Genomic DNA, 23,473 nt, shown 5'->3' on the forward strand with positions numbered 1-23,473 from the left:
AGCAGCAAATGGCTTTGCAGCAGCAAGAAGAGTGAAAATGCCCCCCAAGCCAACAGGCCAGGGAGCCAAGTGCACAGCTCAACCCTGGTGCCTCAGGCAGGAATGGCCTCGGCCACCTGCGAGGTTATTCAGTGAGGTCAGACTCATTCACAGGAATGGGCAGGGTTTGAGAACAATGCCCTCTCCCAAACCCATCTCACTTCTACTTTCAGTCTCCTTAAGAGGCCCCTGCTCTTGTACCCCCTTCAGGCTGAAAGTCTCACCTAGACTTGTCCATCCCCTTCCTCAGGATGATCTGTAACTCTGACCGGCTCATGGCCACCCAAAGACTGCCCGCGGCATGGCTTTGGGGAGGGGCTGTCAGAGCTCACCTGAGACCATGCCACAGATTGGCCAGCCCAGGTACACAGAGGTGTGGATCTCCCAGGTCCTGACATCTTGGGAGTCTCTGAAGATTTGCATAATGTGATGTGCTTGGCATTGTGAGTTTGGGTATCACAGGAAAGCATGTCTCAGAGGGAAAGATGATGAGATCAGATGAATGAAACTGATGAACGTGTGTGTGTGCGTGTGTGTGCACGTGTGCGTGTGTGTGCACATGTGCGTGTGCGCGTGTACGTGTGCTCTGGCCCTGGCCCACAGGCAGCTATCTTCTCCCACAATGATGAACTGACACAAAGCACATCTATGGGTGATCTCCATGGGGCAGTTCTTTGCTGTCTTTGTTCCAGGTGCTGGATGCAACCCACATCACATCTGTTTAGACACCAATTTGGCCTGTCACTTAGTAAGAAAAATCACCTCTCCGCAGGATTGATTACAACAATTAGCTTTAGCTGTTAGCTAACACACACATTCCCTCTCTGCTTGTCTTCTGTCTCCATCTTCCACCACCCTTTGCTCCCACCTTCCCATGATGCTCCATCCAATTCTCTTCTCACCTGGAGGCAGCCTTCATGTGTGATTGCCAGTGAAGTCTGGTTTCCACACACTGCTTGAGCTACCAGTGAAGAGACTGCTATCCCATTTTAGTTTGGAACTTACGAACAAGGTGGAAACACTGAAATACAATATGCAATTAAGGTTGGTATTCCAATCCAAATTCTGCGGAGGCAACGTTTGCTCTCATTTCATTGTAGAGTGGACTATACCTTTTGGATTGAGAAGCTATAAAGAACTGACATGATAAATTTCATTCTCTAAATCAAATCTCAAGTAGACATTCCATTATCCCAGCTACATCCTAGTTTATTGTTTTGTTGTTGTTGTTATTGCTGTTGAGCCCAGGCTGCAGTACAGTGGGACAATCTTGGCTCACTACAACCTCTGCCTGCCAGGTTCAAGAGATTCTCCTGCCTCAGCCTCCCAAGCAGCTGCAACTACAGGTCCGTACCACCACACCTGGTTAATTTCTTGTATTTTTGTAGAGATGAGGTTTTGCCATGTTGGCCAGGCTAGTCTGGAATTCCTAACCTCTGGTGATCGGCTCATCTCCGCCTCCTGAATTGCAGCGATTACAGGCGTGAACCATCACTCCAGGACCTAGTTTATTGTTTATTGGTATACCTTGGTACACCTTAATATATAGGTGTAACAAGCACTTAGGGAAAAGGGAGATGAGGGGGTGAAGTGAGCACAGAAAAGCGAAGAAGATTCGAATGCCCTCATCATGCTTAAGTTATAATTAATAGGAAAGTAACTGCATTCTTATACTTTTAAAAATCTCTTCTTTCCTGCATATTAACACTTGCCAATAATTCGATGAGCCTAAATCCATTTAATTAATGAACCCGGATGACTTGGTAGTTACAGCCCAAGATTAGAAGTCAGAACAGCTGGTGTTCAAATCTCAGCATTCCTCTTAAAAATCTTGGGTGAACTCCTTCACTTTCCTTAGTTTTTAAATTTTTTGAGATAAAGTCTCGCTCTATCACCCAGGCTAGAGTGCAGCGGCACGATCTCCACTCACGGCAAACTTCACCTCCTGGGTTCAAGAGATTCTCCTGTCTCAGCCTCCTGAGTAGCTGGGATTACAGGGGCTCACCACCACACCTGGCTAATTTTTGTACTTTTAGTTGAGACAAGGCTTCACCACGTTGACCAGGCTGGCCTCCTGACCTCAAATAATAAGCCTGCTTCAATCTCCCAAAGTGCTGGAATTACAGTTGTGAGCCAAGGCAACTGGCCTTCCTTCAGCTTTCAAAGTTGCATTCAGTTTCCTAATCTGCCAAACGGGGAAAGGAATCTTCTCACAGAGTTGTTGTGAGGTGTAAACAATAATAATGATAATTTTATTCCCCTTTTTAAAGCGTAAAGTCCTGTACAAGTAAAAAGTGATATTGAAATCATTATTAAGGAAGTCTAGGGATGGTGGAAGTCAGTGTCCAGCAGGAAGCAAGAGTGCAAGGCTGGGCACAGTGGCTCACACATAGAATCCCAATACTTTGAGAGGCCAAAGTGGGAGGATCGCTTGAGGCCAGGAGTTCAAAACCACCCTGGGCAACATAGCGAGACTCTATCTCTACAAAAATTAAAAACAATTAGCCCGGTGTGTTGGGGATCACTTGAGCTTAGGAGGTCAAGATTGCAGTGAGCTGAGCCGTGACCAGACCACTGCGCTACAGCCTGGGCGCTGGAGCAAGAACTTGTCTCTAAAAAACAAAAGAAAATCCAGTGGGAGAGACACAGAATGAAAACTGCAGCAATACAGAGAGCTTTGCCAAATGGCAAAGGAGGTAACCAGCTGAAGGTCACCAGCTATGCTTGACTGTAGCTGACACATCCCCATTAACTTCTTCAACCCTTGGAGGATTGAAGATCTGGAGGCCAATCTACACACTGGCTGGAGGCCGTGGTGAGAGGTGAGAGGTTGCAAACCTCCCATTTTTTACGCACCATCTCTGTTTGGTCTGGGTGGCTGGCCAAGCCCGGCATAAGGAGACAACAGGCTCTGGCTAGGGTTCTTGGAAGAGAGAGCCCTGTCTCCTCAGCTCTCAGCTTGCATCTTGGAGCCATGAACTCGGCTCCTGCTTCTCTGACTCCCTTCACGCCCTCTCAGGTTCAACTTCAAGGTTCAGTTCACGGCCACCTCCTCCCTGGTGAGGAAGGTTCTAGATCACCTGCCTCCTGCTGAGAAACTGCCGTATTCAAAGTTAGTATTTTAATTGCAAAAACCACAGTTACTTTTGCATCAGCCTAATGCAATTCAATTTTCAAATTCAATTTTCAACTTACTTGTCGTTGGTTCAGGTGTGCCAATTCTTCTTCCCAATTGTCATTACAAACTTTATTCTCAAAGCACTATTTAGCCTTTTGTGCTGTTGTTTCCCACTCCCTGGCACCTCACACAGATTAGACCTTTAATAAATAGTGAAGTGCAGAGTTTTTCCAACTTGATCAATCACCTTTAATAGGAAAACTAAAATCACCGTGGACCCCCGAGAACATATGTAGTAATTCCGACATAAGAAATAGCGGGCCGATGGAAAGGGCATGGCAGGAGAATCACCCGACCATGTGGCCTTGGAGAAATCATGGCCAAATGACCTCCCCAAACATGGTAGCGATTCACACTCCCAACCGCAGGTCTAGGAGCACCATTTCGGGCTTCAAAACTGTAGCAGCACAAATATCTATTCAACAGCAAACTCAAAGAGCTAATATGTAAATTACCTCAAGATTCCCCAGGTGGTTGGATACTTCTTTGTTGGCAAAATCCCAGAAACTCATCATTGCCCTGGAACCATCTGGCCCCTGGGGCTCAAAGTGCACGGTTTTAAAACCCAGGTCTAGATCACACCTAGAATGGTCCCCTTCTATGACCTGGAGACAGAGTGGTTGGGGGCCAGGGTTCCCTTGGGCTCCCAAACTGTTGATAGGGCGTGAGATGGCTCCATCTAGGGAGAAGCCTTTAAGGAGCTGGCGGAGTAACAGAGGAAGGAAGTCAGTGGCCACACCAGCAAAGTGCACCCATGCTGAAATCCACTGTTGGGAAAGGTGCTCCCTGCCAAGGGTCTCTGAGAGCTCTCCTCTTTCTCCTTTATTAAACAAGCATTTACTAAGGGCCTACTCATAGTATCTACTGAAAGTCAACACTGTATTTTGAGCTGGGAACTCACAATGCAATCTCTGCTTCTAGGAATTTTGTTGACTCTTCAGGAGCCAGTGAGTAAATGCTATAATATCCTGGTATGATCACAGGGACTCTAAGGAAGGTACCTGACCCAGAATTAAGGAAAAAATATGGCAAACTTTCTTGGAGGAGTTGATCCCTTTGGTTAAAACACAAAGTGGGGCTGGGCACAGTGGCTCACGCCTATAATCCCAACACTTTGGGAGGCCGGCGGATCACCTAAGGTCAGGAGTTCAAGACCAGTCTGGCCAACATGGCGAAATCCCATCTCTACTAAAAATACAAAAAATTAGCTGTGTGTGGTGGCAAGTGCCTGACTCCTGAGTAGTCCTAGCTACTCAGGAGGCTGAGGCAGGAGAATCACTTGAACAGAGGAAGTGGAGGTTGCAGTGAGTGGAGATCATGCCACTGCACTACAGCCTGGGCAACAGAGCAAGACTCCATCTCAAAAAAGCAAAAAAAAAAAAAAAAAGCAACAACCACATAAAAGTGGGAGCTAGTTAGTTGGAGAAGGAAGCAGAGAGACCAGGCAGAGAGGGCCATAGAGAGACCAGGCAAGAATATCCTATGCAGAAGAAATAGTGTTCCTATGTTCAAAGGTAGCAGAAGAATATGGACAGAGCCAGGGTGCAGAACCTCACTAAGTTGAGGTCAAATCCTTGCCCCTCTGTTTTCTAGCCTGGCTAAGTTGCTTAACTCTCCTCATCTGATAATTATACATAACCTGCAGAGCTGCAGTGAAAATTAAATGAGCTAATGAATAAAAAGTCCAGGGCACACAGTGTATGTAGTAAATGCCATTAAGTGTTACAGTATCACCCATGACACTAGTCTATGAGGTTCTTACCCACAGGTTTGTCATCATTACATTATTCATCTTCCTAGCCTCGCTGCCTAGCTCAGAGCCTTGCATTTGGTAGGCGCCCAATGAATATTTATGAAATGAGTGTTGAATAAGCGCAAAGGCATATAAATAAGTTTTCAGGATTAGAAAGCCATTTTTATATGTCTGGAGCCCATGTATAGCTTTGCTACACATGCAGACCCATGGCTTCTCAAAACTGAAAGGTATACCTTTCCCTCACACACTCCCAAAGCATTGGCTCTCCCCAGCACACCCCACACAGCAGCACTTCTTCTATGGCAGCACCCCTGCCCCACCTCGATCCAGGCACACATAGTCAGGGGCACCTATTGCAGACACACAAATGCACAAGCTGAATTGCTGAGACAGGTTTGCTTCGTGAAGCACACAGTGGGTGTCATCAATGTTAAATAACAATCATCTTCAGCACATCAAATGTCCCATCCTCCCTTTTGCTTGCATATAGACACCCACAAGAGATGCCCATTTCTTTTTCTACTAGTTTTCTTCTTTTCTTAAGCAGAGAGAGTGCCCCACACTCACATCCACCCAGCTGAGACCTCAGGACTCCCAGCTGTTCCAACTTTGCTCCCATTAGCTGTGGGACCTCAGGGAATGCCTTTCCCTCCTGATGCCTCCATTTCTTCACTGGCAGACACAGAGAGCCCACCGTGCCAACCTGGTAGTTACGTTGTGAGGATAAAGGAGATAACACATGAGATAATGTCTATGATGCACAGAAAGTGCCTCCAAAGAAAAGCGCTAGATAAATACAAGGTGTAACGCCACGCCTGATTAGCTTGTATGCTCTGCCCACAGATTCCTGCCCACAATGTTCCACTCCACTCTTAAACACAAACACCTTTCCCGTCTGTAAATGCTATCTCTAACACCCATATGCAGACACTCTTCTGACATCTCCATCCTCCCTCTGGATGCCTGCAGAAAATTGTTTTTGAACTTAGAGAAAGCTCAGGTTACAAACACCCTCTTGCCCGCACCCGCAGACTCCTCTCAGGGTCTTGGTGCAGGAACTGCCAAGCAGATAGCTCATCTCTTTGTGGCTTGGTTCTTGGGTTCCCAGGATTCCTATTAGGCTGCACTTCCAGCAGCGTGGGGAATCCTTATTAGGAGCATCCCCTGGGCAGCACGTTCCAGCACTCAGTGCCTCCTCACTAGTTTGCCAGCGCCCAGGACCAGAGAGCAGAGGGGCTGATGGCAGCGGGACGGTATGGAGGGAATAAGTGAGATAGAAAACGCTTTAGGAGGTCAGGTCCCTAAGCACCTCTTACTCCTGAGAAATCGGAGGACTTGGAGCACTTTCCCAGGCCTGACATACTCGTGGGCGAGCACAACACTCATCTGCTCCACAGTTTAAACCTTTCCACTTGGACCAGGAAAGAGAAACATCACCTGGCCCTTGGTGTCTCGGGGGTGCCTGTTGCTAAGCGCGACCTCTGAAGCCTCTCCAGCCAGAGCAAAGCCTGTGACCGGGTGGAGGGGTGAGGTCTGGCTGCCTATGGTGGCCGTGGAAGAAGTGAATGCAGTAGTGTGTGGCTCCGTCTGCGTGTGCGTGGTGCTTTGACCAAATTCCTGAATTGCACATCCAGGACCGACCCCAGGAGCCTGCAGCTTCAGGGGTCACTTAGACACCCCGATTTACCAAATTCCTCTCTCACCACCTCCGCCCCTGTGACTTATTCCTCGGGGAAAACCTTCCAGATCTCTCGCTGCCTCGCGCCGGTGTCCTCCCCACCGGTGTGAACACAGCTCATCTGCAAAGTTCCAGGCGACGAAGTTCAGCGGCCCGGCCCGACCGCCGGATCGTCTTCCTGCGGCCCCGGCCCCTGCGGCCTCGCGTCCCCACCTCCCACTTCTTCACCTCCGACACCAGTGTCACCTAACACTGACGTCCCCGCCAGGACCGGCACCGGGGCTGGGGGTAGACACGGAGACAAAGACAGGAGGACGGGCGCACCGTCACCTCCCCTGGGCAGGAGCGGCGGCGCCCACCCCGCAGAGGGCAGACCCTGACAGCTCCACGCGGAGACAAAGACACTTCGACAGCCACGGACACAGACAGACAAAGACCGACGGACGCGCGGACGCACGGACGGGCCGGCCCGGCGCGGGGAGCGCGGTGTCCCGCAGCCGGGGCAGCAGACCCTCCGCGGGCGAGGAGACCCCCGGCCACCGCGCTTACCTGGCCCCTGCGCCTCGGACGCAATTGGGATTTTTTTTTTTTTTCTTCCCAGTGTTTCCCGGTGTGTTCCAGTCTCTCTTTTTCCAGAGCTGCTGAGCGAGCCGGGCCGGCCCCACCGCGCGGAATGCAGCTCCCGGCTCCCACTCGCTGGCCGAGGCGGGCTGAGAAACTTTCGGCCTCCCCGCCCGGCCGCTGCCAGCCCGCCCGCTCCCGGCGCGCCGGCCTCTGCGCGGGTCCCGGAGCCGGGGCGGGGCGGGGCGGGGCGGGGCGGGGCGGGGCGGGGCCGGCCGGGGGCGGGGCCAGCGCCGGCTCCGCTGATTGGCCGGGAGCTGCCGGCGGCCCGGCCGGGGCCGCTCGGAGGCCTTTGTTCCGGGCTGACAGCTGGGGCTGCTCGAGACCTCGCGGCTCCTCAGCGCCCGCGGCCTGCGCGGCGTCCCGGGCCGCGTCTCTCCGCTCTCGCTTCCACCAGCCCCAGCGGCGACCCTGCCCGCTCAGTCCTCCTCTCCTGCCGGGCCCCCTTTCTCCGACTCTTCGTGTCTTGCTCTTACCTCATCCTCTTCTCCCTTTTATTACCTGAAATTCTTACTCCATTTTTTTTAGCCATTCCTTCTCCTGAGTTTGTTCCCTGCTTTATTACCCCTCGCCAGTTTCTTTTTTCGAATACCGTCTCTCCCACTCCGGACCCCCCGAAAGGGCGTGTTTTTAGCTCAAGGACCGGACTAGCACCCACGTGAGGGGCCTTGCAAACCACACCGGGATGACAGGCTAGGGTCCGAGCGCCGACACCCCCGCCCCCGAAACGTTCCCAAAGCAAACTTCCCCAGCTCGGAGGGAGCCGAGCCCCAGGTAAGCGCGGAGGCCGGTCTCAGGTTTGCAGCTGTGCGTCCCACCCAGTCCCCTGCAACACTGCCGTGTTCCCCACCACCCTCACTTTTCACGTCCAGCGGTTGAGCCAGGAGAGGGTTCAAGCTTACAGAGTTTTGTAGGAGAAACGGTCAGTTAACCGGAGTGCCAGGTGCTGCCTGAGGCTTGGGGGCTTGAGGGCGCCCTGAGGCGAATCCGCTAAAACCAGGCTTGGCGGGAAGGTGGCAGCTGTGCCCAAGGAGTGTTAGCCTCGGCTTGAAAGAAGCGTGTGTGTGTGTGTGTGTGTGTGCGCGCGCGTGTCTGCGTGTGTGTCTGCTTGTGTGTGTGTTTGTGTCTGTGTGTGTGTGTGTCTGCGTGTGTCTGCGTGTGTGTCTGCTTGTGTGTGTGTGTGTCTGTGTCTGTATGTGTCTGTGTCTGTGTGTGTGTCTGTGTGCGCGTGTGTTTGCGTGTGTGTCTGTGTGTGTCTGTGTGTCTGTGTGTGTCTGCTTGTCTGTGTGTGTCTGTGTATGTGTCTATGTGTGTGTCTGTGTGTTTGTTTTTGTGTGTGTGCGTGTGTCTGCGTGTGTCTGTGTGTCTGTGTGTGTGCTTGTGTCTGTGTGTGTCTGTGTGTGTATATATATGTGTCTGTGTGTGTGTCTGTGTGTGTGTGTGTGTCTGTGTCTGCTTGTCTGTGTGTGTGTCTGTGTATGTGTCTGTGTGTCTGTGTGTTTGTGTGTTTTTGTGTGTGTGTGCGTGTGTCTGCGTGTGTCTGTGTGTGTGTCTGCTTGTGTGTGTGTGTCTGTGTGTGTATATATGTGTCTGTGTGTGTGTGTGTGTCTGTGTGTGTGTGTGTGTGTCTGTGTGTGTGTGGGGGGGGTAGGTGTAATGGAGTAGGATTGACTTAGCTGATCTCTGATTATAAATAGAATGGAGACCAGACACTGCGGCTCATGCCTGTAATCCCAGCACTTTGAGAGGCCCAGGCAGGTGGATCACTTGAGGTCAGGAGTTCAAGAGCAGCCTGGCCGATATGGTGAAACCCATCTCTACTTAAAAATTAACTGGGTGTGGTGGCAGGAGGCTGTAATCCCAGGTACCTGGGAGGCTGATACATGGAAATTGCTTGAGCCTGGATGGTGGAGGTTGCAGTGAGCCCAGATAGCACCCACTGCACTCCAGCCTGGATGACAGAGCAAGAACCTGTCTCAATAATAATAATAATAATAATAATAATAATAAATTTTAAAAGTTAAATAAAATGGAGATGGTGGTAGGGACAGCTCAAAGGAAAATAAGTCATCTGGTTTCTGCCACACCCTTGCTCAAAACCCTGTAGGGGAACCTCACTGCCTTCAGGTCTTGACCCTGAAAACTCTGACCTTTGAATCTAGGCTACCTGAAAGGTGGCACAGCAAGGGGTTTAAGAACCAAGACAGACTTTGCTGCTTCTTATTTGAGCTAGTACCTTGTGCTTCTTCTATCTCAGGTTTGTTTTTTTTTTTGGTTTTTGTTTTGTTTTTTGTTTTTGTAAAGTGAGGTAACAAGTCCCAGAATGTAAATTCCTGGAAGGCAGGAACTTGTTCTCTTGTGTCAATGGCTAAGGGACTTGGTCTGTTTTATTTACAGCTGTATCCCTAACACCTAGAACTTGCCAGGCAACATAGTAGGCACTCAATATATATTTGTTAAATGAATGGATTTCTCATGTATAGGTTGTTGTGAGGAATAAGTGAAACTCACTGGCTTGTGGTAACTGAAGACACACGGCAGTGATTACAAGCAATACTACAACTTCTAAGTGTCAACCCTAAAGCCTACTTGGCCTTTTCCTGAACATCAACTCCTTTTCCTCACCTTTGTCTATACCTGGTCCTCAGTCTGAAAAACTGTTCTCTTGCTTTTCTAACTCTACCTCTCAAAATTTGAGACAAAATGTGCAACACTTACTCACACTGTCTCTTACAGTCCCAGGCAAAATAATGCCTCCTTTTTCTACAGCCCCATGCTTCTTTGTGTTCCATTTATTGACAGAGAACATGTATTCTTGTTTGCTGGCGAGAGTACCTCAAGAATTTTAGCCGAATGAGTTAATATCGATCAAACATTCCAGCACTTTAAAGAAAGGGCAGATTCTTGGAAGGTAGATTAAGGGATCAGGTGGGCTCCAGACTTCAAACTCATTTTTGTGTCTTTAGAGGTGAGGTTCCGTGGAAGAGGCAAAAAGACTCCAGAGTCCTCTTTTCTTTCTGGCCCTACTGCTGACTATAGGCTCTTGGATAAGCCATGTCCCTGACGAGGCCTCAATTTCCTCATCTGGAAAGCGGATGGTTTGGATGAGAATATACTTCGTGAGGACCCTCCTTCAGCACCGACATCTTTGTCAGCAATGTCTAGGTAAAAGTCTGGGTATGACGTGTAGCCTTCCTGCAATGAGTGAGTCGGGCAAAGGGTCTGAGCAGTGTGTTGGTTTGCATGTGTAGGGTGGAAGTGGGATATACTATGGAACCACAGAAACACCCTGGGGAAAGGGATACTTTAGAGATAGAGTAGAATGCATTGAGAGTGGGGGAGGAAATTAGAAAGCAGAATGGAGGAGGGGAACAGTGATGGATGGCATAGCATGTGCGTATGTGTTATGGTTCCGTGTGTGTGCATGAAAGCCTCAGGAATTCGGTCTCCAGCAGTACAAAGCCATAATTAGCTCCCTGATTCAGCAGTTGGGCACGGTAATGCAATGGCTGGGTGTGTCTACCCCCAACACCACCGGTGGGTTCTCAGTATGGCTGCCTTTCTTCCTTGTCTAGTGAAGGGGCACTGCCCTTCCTGAGTGTCTGGGTTCCTGAGAGGCATCTCACGTGAAACTGCATCCCTCAGGCTCAGCCTTGCCTGAGTTGCGTCTAGAAAGCTGGGTCACAAAACATTTCTTGTAAAAATCACCTACCCTCCTCATCTATTCATCACCTGAGATATAGAGTATCATGCTTCATCTCTAGGACCTAAGATTGGCTGCACTGGACCAGACCTATGGACCACTTAAGCCAGCAGCTTGTTTGGATTACAGACAACTCTGCCTTCCTCAAGGTACTCTCACCTATCACAATGTAATGAATTGCCTGGCTTCTTGTTTGTCTCTTCAACTCTTCTGTAAGTTTCTTGCTTAAAGATCATGTCTGTCTTAATCAGCATTGAATCCCCAGAGCACAGCACATTGTTGGTACAAAGCAAGCACTCAAAAAATACTAGAATGAAGGCTCTGAGAGTAGGGAAGCAAGATGATGTTTCACAGGGATAAATGAACTCAAATTCAGAAAATCCGCATATATTCCTGCTTCTTCCAATTTGCAGTCTTCTCACAACCTTTTGGAGGCTTAGTTTGCTATCAGTAAAAGAGGCCTAATAACGTTTTCCCTATCTATCTTTTGGCAACAGTACAAAATGAAAAGAACTAACAAAGTCAAACGTGGTATGAAAAACACAAAATATCAAATAATTGTTTAATATTATGTCAAGTCTAAAAATCCGGAGCCTTGTGTTGAGAGACAGGAAAGGCTGACTCTATTTAAGTGAAGTTGGATAATCTCCAAAAATAGGTGGGAAAATATTATGAGCCTAGACCACTGAGCAAAGCTTTAAGGAATCAACTGAGATCACTACTGATTTCCCAGTGACCCCAGGAAAGAACTGGGAAGACCAGTTTTTCTGCAACCAGAGCCAATGGTCTCATGACCTTAGAAGGTATCTCATCATCCCTGTCTTTTTCCAGGGTAGAAAACTGTTCCCATGGAGTTGCTTTTATAACAAGAATTTTCTTTTCTTTCTTTCTTTTTTTTTTTTTTTTTGAGACAGAGTTTCACTCTGTCGCCAGGTGCCAGGCTAGAGTGCAGTGGCGTGATCTCAGCTCACTGCAACCTCCGCCTCCCGGGTTCAAGCAATTCTCCTGCCTCAGCCTCCCGAGTAGCTGGGACTACAGATGCGTGCCACCATGCCCAGGTAATTTTTATATTTTAATAGAGACGGGGTTTCACTATGTTGGCTAGGATGGTCTCGATCTCTTGACCTCGTGATCTGCCTGCCTTGGTCTCCCAAAGTGCTAGGATTACAGGTGTGAGCCACTGTACCCAGCAGGAATTTTCATTCCTTACCTGTAGGTCTCTGAGCACCTTGAATCTCTTATCTCTTGCCTTGAGGAAACTTGTTTGAATTGGAAGGACCATCTCTTCTCTGTCTTCTCTGAGTGTTACAAAGACAAATGAGATAAAATGAAAGTAGTATTTCTACTTTCCTTGAAAGTTTTGCCTGACTTCAATAAATCGTTTATCATTAGCATCACTAGCTTTCTTATTTATAACTTCCTTCTAAATGTTCACCTGTATTCAGGTGAGGGAGACCAGAGAAGTTGCAGAGAGAACAGATACCCTCAGATGTCCTGGGAGAATTTGCTGACATAACGAATCCTATTCAACGATGACCCCTCCCTACTAAGACACTCAAGTTACATCAGGAAATATGTCCACCCTACTCTATAAGTGAAAGGAAAACTGAGTCAAAGTGCAAGACAAGAAATTGACCCTTCACTGGAGCTGGGACATCAGGGATTAATGGCATATGACTCCTACCTGCCTCAGAAACCTTGTAACTGACACAGGCCTGAATGTGGTTTGATTTGGGCAGGTTTGACCACAAGCAGGCAGCCTTCTGAGCAGCGAATAGTGAGACAGCCAACTTGGCTAATGCAATGCAAGGGCTCAAATGGCACTAACAGGCTGTGGTGTGAATTGGCTTTGTTTAGGTACCAGCAGGCAAAGCTCATCTGAAAATTATGTAGCAAGCTCTTTGACGTAAACTCAGGGTTGAACTAAATTACAGAGAAATGAGAAGGAAGTATTTTGAGTTGACTCCCTCACTCTATCTTTTTCAATAGTATGTATCAGACTTTTTCTTTTCTTTCCTCTTCTTTTTTTTTTCTTTTCTTTTCTCTTTTGAGACAGGGACTCACTCTGTTGTCCAGGATGGAGCACACTGGTGCAATTTTGGCTCACTGCAACCTCTGCCTCCCAGGGCTCAGATCATCCTCCCACCTCAGCCAATCCAATAGCTGGGGCTACAGGCATATGCCACCACCCCTGGCTAATTTTTTTATTTTTTGTAGAGACAGTATTTCGCCGTGTTGCTTAGGCTGGTCTTGAACTCCTGAGCTCAAGCAATTCACTCACCTCACCCACCCCAAGTGCTGGGATTACAAGCGTGAGCTACAGTGCCCGGCCAACAGACTATTTCTAAGTTAACATCCAATCTCTGAAAGGTCTGGCCTATCACTTGTTCTGAAATTTATCTCCTCTATGGGTTTGACAAGTTTGCCCAAAATTATAAATCAGGAAGATGTTTCCATGCACAGGTAACAGAAAAGCTTGACTCAAAACGCCTTAAACAATAGGACAAAAACCTCATGAATTAATAAATTCAGAGATCAGGCCCCAGGTTCCTTTGTACCTTGGCTTCTCAGGAGCATCAGGAATCAGGCCTCACCATGTCCCTGTTCTGCTATCCTCAGAGCATGGGCTTGGCTTGCCCTTGGGATGGTTGCTTCATGATCACAGGTTGAATCTCTCGGTCTAGTCTGGACACCCAGAACTAGCAATGAGTTGAGCAATAAAGGACCCTTGTTGCTGCATCTCTTTTTCAAGAGCAAGAAAACCTTTCCCAGAAGGCCTTCAGCTGACACTAAACAGCTTGGCCCCATCATCTAGTGGTCATGAGCACACTCAGTAAAGTTACCCTGATGGGCTTTGACTGGTCCAGTGGTGGTAGACAGATATTGGAACACACATGTGTAGCTCACCTTTGTCTTCAAAATGGGGGAAGCCCTGTAGAAAACTAACACTCATTGCTTGCCTATCACATACCATACCTTTGCTGGACATTTTACCTACAGTATCTTACTGAACAATCACAGAAATGATTATCTCTGTTTTCCAAATGAAGAAACTGCAGTTCAGAGTGGCTAAACAATTTGCCTTAAATCCCACCACTAGTAGCGGAGGAGAAAGAATAGGAATTCAGGCTTATCCACACCCTTTGCTCTCTCTAGTCTTCCAGTGTCTCTCCAGAGTCAACTCTCTTCAGCTCTACCCAAGGCTGGAGATCCCCTCATAAATGAATGAAAGCCTTCTAGGATGCCTGTAAGCACCAGGCATAGAATAGCCTCCCCTTACCATCAAGTTGAAACTGCTGTGTTCAGCTTTCCCACACCCCGACCTCCCCAACCTGACCAACTCCTAGGTCACCACCAGCCCAGAGCTCCACGTTGCCTCCCCACCATCAAGGCCATGTCCATATCCGTCCAGGACCTGGCCCTCCTTCAAGCCAGATGGAAATGTCTTTCAAGGCCCTCACCAGGCCCTGACCCACCCTCCTTAATCTCCCACTCCCAACCCATTGAATGAAGTCTCACGAACAATACGTGCCCGTCCTACTATTCATTTCTTTATTGCGCACTTTGTAACTTCGGTGCTATTGTTTCAGGTAAGTGAATCTCATTTTCCTACTGGATTTTAAGTGCCCTGTTCAATGCTCAGTATATAATAGGCCCTCAACAAACATGAAATAAATAAATGAGGACAAAGACCACCTCTTATTTTTCTATATCTTTAATAATACTCTGCCTGCTGCTGGCACATAGCTGGTGACTAATGGACTAATTGACTTGGGGCTAATTTCTCCCCAGCGCTAAGGAATGGCACGCAGACAAAGAAGTTGGCATGGCCCTTGTCAGTTCTGAGAGAGGTCTTTTGGAAATGGGCCCTGTCAAACGCACGTTTGCTTGTAGCCCTAAACTAATTTAAACAAATAGAGCATATGAGATCATGACTTCTGGGAAATCATTTAGTTCCCCTATGGGGAATGTTGGCATCTCATTTCCTCTCCCCAGGGGGGAGGAAAAAATAGCAGAGGCTTTGGAAACCATGTGCGCTGCAATTTAATTTACACATTTACTCAGTGGCTTCTCAGGAAGAGGCTCCTGGAGTCCTAGAGAAGAGGATGCTGCCCACAAAGGGCTGGGGAGATTAGAGACTGGTTGTCTGTCTGAGACAAGGGCGGCCCTGCACTTGGGGCCCTGCTGCCTGCTTGGTTTTCTGATTGAATCCTGCAGATCACTGCCCCTCTCAATGAGCACCTCCACTCTTCCTTCATGTCTTCTACCATTAACTACACTCCCTTTACTCTGCATATCAGATTTTCTAGGTGCTGATCATGTATTTTGCTTTTATTCCCAAGGCTGACTGTACTCTCCGTAAGCTGGACTCAATCTAATCACTCAAAAAATTTGGGAGGGGCATAAGGGAGCAGGTGGTTTGCACACAGTCGTCTCTGAGGTCATTTCCAGTATTTTCTCTTTCTTTCTCTCTTTTTCTTTTTTCTTTCTTTCTGTCTCTCCTCCTTCCCTCCATCCCTCTCTTCCTTCCCTCCTTCCTTCCCTCCTTCCTCTCTCTCTCTCTCTCTCTCTCTCTCTCTCTCTCCTCCCGTTCATTTATTTCCCTCTGTCACCCAGGCTGGAATGTAGTGGTACAATCAGAGCTCACTGCAGCCTTGATCTCCCAGGTTCAAGCGATCCTCTCACCTAAGCCTGAGTAGCTGAGCCTACAGGTGTTTACCACCACACACAGCTAATTTTTTGTAGAGATGGAGTCTTGCTTTATTTCCTAGGCTGATCTCAAACTCCTGACCTCAAGTAATCCTCCTGCCTCAGCCTCCCAAAAGTGCTGGGATAGCAGGCATGACCCACTGTGACCGGCCAGCAGAATTTCTTACTCTTTTTTCCTAGTTTCTAATAATGGCCAAAAAAGATTTGTTACGGCAGCCAGGTTGAGTGGTCTATCCAGAAAGCACTCTTGGTAAATGCTGACTAATTTTGCCTTCGGGGTTCAATGGAAGCAAAATTGTGAAGTAGCATGGATTTGGTTAAGGTTTCCCAGTCATTGTGCCTGCCTCACAGCGTTGCAGCAAGGGTGAAATGAGCTAAACTTGTGCAGTGCTCAGGACAAGGAGAATGTATAGGAAATCTCTTAAGTGTTCGTCGTGGTTGTTCTCTTTGCTGCCACTCCCCCAATCATGAACCCAGAGTCTTTTCTAGCCTATTTCTTCCATTTGGAAATGGTCTCATGATTTGGCCTGAAGCCCATTCAGCATGACGCAGTGGGAAAAAAGCATTTCGAGTCTATAGACCTGGAGTGGAAGGCCTGCAAGGCTGCAAGGCTGGAATTCTACTCTGCACTAAGCAGCTGAGCGACCTTGGCGTAGTCTTTGGACCCCATAAGCTTAATTTTGTGTCCTTTTGAGTGATATTAACAATAATACTCCACAGGATTGGACACAGGAAAACATGTACAACAGGCCGGGCGTGGTGGCTAACGCCTGCAATCTCAGCACTTTGGGAGGCCGACGCGGGCGTATCAGGAGGTCAGGAGATGGGAGACCATCCTGGCCAACATGGCGAAACCCCGTTTCTACTAAAAATACAAAAATTAGCAGGGCGTGGTGGTGGGCACCTGTAATCCCAGCTACTCGGGAGGCTGAAGCAGAAGAATCGCCTGAACCCAGGAGGCAGAGATTGCAGTGAGCCAAGATTATGCCAATGCACTCTAACCTGGGTAACAGAGTAAGACTTCATCTCAGAAAGAAAAAGAAAAAAAAAAAGTACAACAGACTAACATCTGCCACAATTCTCAGTGATAGTGATTGCTATACCATAGAGCACTTAGATCAACTTCTACCACAGTCTATTAATAGCTGCCACAATTCTCAGTGATGGGTTAGTGATTGCTGCACAATAGAGCACTTGCCACTGAAGGACAGTGCCAGGGCAATGCCACTTCCTTCCCAGCTCCAAACCCGCCCCTTCCCCGAGGTCCTTTCATTTTATAAATGGAGGTAATCAATTAATCTAAATGAGGCAGCATTGAACTTTGCGGCATTCACAGTGGGCAGAGGAGGTTCTTGGTGGGACAGTGGGACTTTATCTCATCCTTGAAATCCCAAGGTCAGGTACAGAGCACAGCTGCAATGCAGAGTGCAAAAGCCTTGGCTCCAAGTTAGGAGAGACAGCCAGGGGAACCGATCCAAAATGGCAGCTTGAGAGGAAGTAGCCGGCTGCCTGTTCTGGAACCTCTTGGAGCAGTGTTTAGAATGTTCTCTCTCATTAATCCTATTTAAAGCCCGGCTGCCGACAGGGGAGGCGGGGAGTCTTGTTTCAACTTGCAGAGGTGAGGTTCCCTGCTGCCACAACCTCTGCTGTGGATGCTGGGCTGAGCGCAGCGCTGGGAGGGGCAGAGGGCTTTCTCGGGACCACCGCTGCTGGCTCTGACAGCCCCTCAGGAGAGCTGCCTACGCATCCCCTCAGGTCAGACCTGCTTCTGAATGGCCCGACCCTGACCCTGAATTTTGTTGAGGGAGAGGCTGTTTGTGGAGAAGGCAGGAGGTGTGAGTTGGCCTGTCGGCTGGTGATAAAAGGATATTGGGGAAAGGTGACTGCATGGAAGTGCCCGTGGAGAGTGGTTTAAAAAAAAAAAAGGAGGGGGGCATTTTGTGCAAGAGTGTTTTCTGGGAAATTCCCTCTCCCTCTGGGCATGGGGAGGTCTCTAGCTGGTTTTAAAACCAAGAACAAGTATTCCCAGCCTTCCTCTTTGAGGTTCTCCTGGAAGAGCCAGATCTAGGGAAATGGGGCCTCCCTCATCTTAAAGGGAAAATGTGTGAGGGAACTTGTGAAGAATAATGGAGAGGCCTCCGTTCTCAGAGAAAGAATAGTGGACACTATTTACCTCCATGGTATTATTTCTGAGAGGCCAAAAAGAGACTTTTTTCCCCTAAATATTTCCTTGTAGTTGATAGTTAATGCTTGGGGTTCATTTATGGGTAAGACCAGAGCTCTTGGGTAGCTCTGACATTGACTAGCTACATCACGGTGGATAAGTCATTTACTGTGAGCTGACTTACCTGTGACGTGGAGAGAAGCCCGCTGCTCCTGAAGTCACTGTGCTGCATGCCAGATGCATCCCTTTCACTGGAGAATCGCCTCCTCCCTTCTGTAGATTTTAAGCCTCTGGCTGATACTTTTTCCTAATAATTCCCATTTGCTCTAAGGGTCAAACACTGAAATGTTAACAGAGACAAAACTTGCTGTCCTTGTTTCTTCCTCTTCTTTTGCGGACAAAGATCTACCTGGATCTGCTTCTGTCTGTGAAGGTATTGTGGAAAAGGGCCCAGACTTTCTTAGCAAGTTTGGCCAGTGGTTGAGAGACCCGCATGCTACAATTCTGAGAGTGCATTGGGGGTAGAGTTGACCCCCAGGACAGGCAGACTCTTCCAGTGGCTTCTGAAGATTTAGTAGCGAGAGTAATTTACCAAGAGGAAGCCAAGCTTAGGTTCAGCACAGATCTGGCCCAGTGACCTCTGTGCAGGCTCTTCAGGGTTCTGTATCTTGGCTTTTCCTCCCGGTAAAATGGGGATAATAAATGCATCTCCTGTTTCCATTTGGCTTGCATGAGGGTGACAGGAGACTGTGAATGAAATGCTGCAAATGTAAGGTAATTTAGGCTCCTGGGATTGTCAGGCTCTCCTTGATAAATGCCCATTTGGCGGTGCTCTTGTTATCTTGAAGTGCAGCCAACTTCACTCTGATCTGTGTTAAACTCCCACATTTCCAGGCACCATCCTCATTGCCTTGAAAGCAGTAAAGCAGTTGGGTAGAAGATGCTATTTTAGGACTTAAAACTGAAAAAAAAAAAAAATCAATGTGAGCATAAAGGGATAATTTAACAGGATTGTACTCATGAGGGAAGGGGAGATATTATATATTAACTTCTAGTCAAATGGAACGTGACATTTATGCAACAAGTTAAGTCACCACAACTGAAAAAACAAGTTAACAGCCCTATTATCACGAAGCAGGGAAACAGAGAGAGGTAAGGAAAAAAATACTCTTGTTTTGGACTGATAGAATCTTGGCCTGGATATCAGGGGATGTGTCACTGTGAATTTTCTATTCTCCCTGAGAAGCAGAGACTTAATATATTTGTAGAGTACTTTATATGTTCAAAGTCCAAACAGTCTCTCATTTGATCTTCGCCGATCTTTTAATGTAAGAGGGGCAGGTGTTACTATTCCCACTTAGCAGATGAGAATACTGAGGCTCAGTAAGATGAAGTCACATACCTTTAAGTCACAGAATGAGGCAGAAATCACTTATTTCTTTGGTTCCCATTCCTGTCACCAAAACTGAAACACCCAGCCAGTAATTAGAACTTCACAGAATCTGACAAGGCTAAATGTCTTCCTATCCAACATCTCACCCAATGCAAGAATCCTCACTACCAGGCACATAGCAGGTGTTGTTCCAACTCAGCTTGAAGATCTATGTTAACAAATAGCTCACTACTTTATAAGACAGATCATTCTGTCTACATTTTACATCTGTAAATGTTGGGGAGTTTTGACGAAATAAAACAAAAATCTCTCTCCTAGTAATGTTTACCCATCAGTCAGTGGTACATTAAATGTTGAAGCTGGAACAGATCTTAGAAATGATGCAGTGATGGCTCAGGTCTAAGTCATGGGGTTATGGCGAGTGGGTGGGTGAGCTCAGTGTTCTGCCTGCCAGTCCAGTCCTCTTAGCCCAGCTACACCAGGTTAGTTCTGCCCACCTGAGCAACCCTGATGTGCCTACTCCCTCTTTCACCTGGAAGTCTTCGAGATAGTTGAAAACCACAATTCAGGCTGGACTCAGTGGTTCATGCCTGTAATCCCAACACTTTGGGAGGCTGCAGTGGGCAGATGATTTGAGTTCAGGAGTTCAAGACCAGCCTGGCCAACATGGTGAAACCCCATCTCTACTAAAAAAACAAAAAACAAAAATTAGCTGGGTATGGTGATGTGCACCTGTAATTCCAGCCACTTGGGAAGCTGAGGCATGAGAATCTCTTGAACCAGGATGGCAGAGGATGCAGTGAGCCGAGATGGCATCACTGCTCTCCAGCCTGGGTGACAGAGCAAAGACTCAGTCTCAAAAAATAATAATAATAAATAAAAAACAAAGAAAACCACAATCCAATCTCCTTTTTTTTTTAATTTTTAAAATTTTAGATTCAGGGGGTACATGTGCAGGTTTGTTACATGGCTATATTGTGTGATGCTGAGGTTTGGGCTTCAGTTGAACCTGTCACCTTAACAGTGAACATAGTGCCCACTAGGTAGTTTTCCAACCCTGTCCCCAACTCTCTTGCCCTCTGGTAGTCCCCAGTGCCCATTGTTCCTATCTCCTGGGAACAATAAGTAGCTCCATGTGTACTCAATGCTTCTCTCCATGTATACCCAATGTTGACTTCCCATTTATGAGTGAGAACATGTGGCATTTTATTTTCTGTTCTGCATTAATTTATGTAGGATAATGGCCTTCAGCTACATCATGTTGCTGCAGATGACATGATTTTATGGTTTTTTTTTTTTTTTTTTTTGAGACAGAGTCTCTCTCTGTCACCCAGGCTGGAGTGCAGAGGCGTCATCTTGGCTCTGCGACCTCTGTTTCCTGGGTTCAAGCAATTCTCCTGCCTCAGCTTCCCGAGTAGCTGGGACTACAGGCATGCGCCACCATGCCCAGCTAATTTTTGTCTTTTTAGTAGAAAGGGGTTTCACCGTGTTAGCCAGGATGGTCTCGATCTCTTGACCTTGTGATTCATCTGCCTCGGCCTCTCAAAGTGCTGAGATTACAGGTGTGAGCCACTGCGCTCCTCCCATGATTTCATTTTTTATGGCCACAGAGTATTCCATGGTGTCTAGGTACCACATTTCATGTTTTCTTTATCCAGTTCACTATTGATGAGCAGGTAGGTTGATTCCATGTCTTTGCTATTGTGAACAGCACTGTGACAATCCCATCTACTGTAGTTTCCTCCTTTCCAAATTCAAGTATTCCCACTTGATTTCACCCTGATTGTGTGGTGCGATTTTCCTATTCATTCAACAAGTACTTCTGGAGAACCAACTCTGCTCAACATGTGCTACGTGCCAGAAACAGAATAATGAACAGACAGATTTGTCCTTGTCTTTATGAAGCTTACAGTCTGGTGGGGAACGTAGTCATTGAACAAATAAAATAAGATGTGGGAATGTAATGCTATAGGAGATTAGGCAAGGCAAGTGTTAGGCTGTTGGAGGAACGGGGACATCTAGGAGTCATATTAGGGAAAGCACCCAATCTGTGCTGCTGCTAACCATCCTTGCTGCTTCTGTACCCACAGGCTGTCTCATTAAGGTCTCTTTAATGTGTGGGCCCCTGGAAAGGTTGTGTCAATTCAAACATTGTTCAAGGCAGAGGGCAGCCATTCTCCTCTCTTTTTGCACACACTATACTTTTGTTAAGGCACGCTAAGGCTGAGTTTGCATTTTCCTCAGATGCAGTATACTGCTGACTTCTAGTACCCTGAGTTCACCTAAAATCTATGTGATCTACTGTCCAGTCAGATCTGTTTAATGCTTTTAGTGGCAATGAAGCAATTGACAGTTTATTCATATTGTATTTCATCCTTTTGGTTTGGGCCAAGATTCTAGTCTGTAACAATCTCCTCTTGTCTCTGTTTCTGTTAACAAAGATATGTTTGCAAGAACTAGAAACATGCTAAGGTTATCTGGTTAAATAACCCCCAAACCACTCTGTACCCATGGTTAAAAGTGACTCCCTTTCCTATCCCAAATTATGTCCAACTCCATTTTTCAACATAGTACATCAGAAAATCTTGAATAAAATTGAGTGGATCCACTAAGATCTTCCCGTTATAAACCACATGAAGACAATTCAGTAATAAAATGCCAGCAGTTTCTGAACACTCCAGATTCAAATATAAATGCCTTCTCATTATTGAGTTCCCAAGGAGAATTCAAAGCTCAAAGTCTAAATTCCCTCGCCAAGTCAAAGTTCAAAGAAGCTAATCTCCATAATCAAATTCACTTGCTTGTGTGAGTTAAAGTTCAAGGAAATTAAAGTCTGAAATTCATCCTCTTCGATTTCTTATTCTGCTCAGACTCCGCCAGAAGAGTTCAGGATGGTTGGATCGAGCTGGGATTCTTTCAGCAGCCTCAACCTGGATTCTCACTAGGTCATGTAATTCTTGCAGGGCCTTGGGAGTTCTATTTATTTATTTATTTATTTTTATTGCATTTTAGGTTTTGGGGTACATGTGAAGAACATGCAAGATTGTTGCATAGGTACACACATGGCAGTGTGGTTTGCTGCCTTCCGTCCCCTCACCTGTATCTGTCATTTCTCCCCATGCCATCTCCTCCCACCTCCCCACACCCCCGTCCCTTCCCCATTTCCCCCCAACGGACCCCAGTGTGTAGTGCTCCCCTCCCTGTGTCCATGTGTTCTCATTGTTCAACACCCACCTATGAGTGAGCATATGCGGTGTTTGATTTTCTGCTCTTGTGTCAGTTTGCTGAGAATGATGGTTTCCAGGTTCATCCATGTCCCTATAAAGGATGTGAACTCATCGTTTTTGATTGCTGCGTAATATTCCATGGTGTATATGTACCACATTTTCCCTATCCAGTCTATCATCATTGGGCATTTGGGTTGGTTCCAGGTCTTTGCTATTGTAAACAGTGCTGCAATGAACATTCGTGTGCACGTGTCCTTATAGTAGAATGATTTATAATCCTTTGGATATATACCCAGTAATGGGATTGCTGGGGAGTTTTATTAATGCAGTGTCAAGTCTTAGACACCTCACTTTTTTGTCTTAGATGCCTCACACTGAGGCAACAGAGTCTCACTCAGTTGCCCAGGCTGGAGTGCAGTGGCACAATCTTGGCTCACTGCAACCTCTGCTTGCCGGGTTCAAGCAATTCTTCTGCCTCAGTCTCCTGAGTAACTGGGATTACAGGCATCCGCCACCACACACGGCTAATTTGTGTAGAGACAGAGTTTCACCATGTTGGCCAGGCTGGTCTCAAACTCCTGACCTCAGGTGATCCACTCGCCTCAGCCTCCCAAAGTGCTGGGATTACAGGCATGAGCCACCGTTTCCCAGTGTCACCTCACTTTTAAAACGCCTGATCATTTAACAAGACATGTAAGATGATCACAGTTGCAGACTTCCTATACTGCTACACCCCCAGTTAAGAAAATCAGCCAGCCTTTAGTACTCATCTCAGGTAAAATTATATTCTCAGACTCCAGTATTTAGTGCTGTCCCAGGGCCATTCTGAGAACAGGCGAATGGACAAAGGAGACCTTGACTTCTACTTCACCATCATGCCTCTGAGTGGATGTCAGTTGTCTGGGATCCACAGCTGAAGAACTTAACCTCATTTGGAAGAAATCTCCTAGCAAAAGGTTAATTTTGGCACTGTGCATTATTTTCAGCATTGTAAATTTACCTAA

At 47.2% G+C, this 23,473-nt stretch overlaps 1 protein-coding gene and 1 long non-coding RNA gene across 2 annotated transcripts in view; one reads left to right on the forward strand and one right to left on the reverse strand.

The window, feature by feature from the left end:
* The window catches only part of LZTS1 (leucine zipper tumor suppressor 1), a 60,839-nt gene extending 53,410 nt beyond the window's left edge, over window positions 1-7,429 (reverse strand). Inside the window, exon 1 of the mRNA XM_003935589.4 lies at window positions 7,201-7,429. The gene's annotated coding sequence lies outside the window, so the exon portion shown is untranslated. The remainder of the gene's footprint in view (window positions 1-7,200) is intronic.
* Window positions 7,430-7,817: 388 nt separating this feature from the next.
* Window positions 7,818-12,014, forward strand: LOC141580957 (uncharacterized). The gene is made up of 4 exons (XR_012513385.1): window positions 7,818-8,046; window positions 10,312-10,437; window positions 11,037-11,124; window positions 11,890-12,014. It is a non-coding gene; the product is annotated as an uncharacterized LOC141580957 (long non-coding RNA).
* Window positions 12,015-23,473: the final 11,459 nt, after the last annotated feature.

Source organism: Saimiri boliviensis, chromosome 13 (assembly GCF_048565385.1).
Source record: "Saimiri boliviensis isolate mSaiBol1 chromosome 13, mSaiBol1.pri, whole genome shotgun sequence".
Taxonomy (NCBI): domain Eukaryota; kingdom Metazoa; phylum Chordata; class Mammalia; order Primates; family Cebidae; genus Saimiri; species Saimiri boliviensis.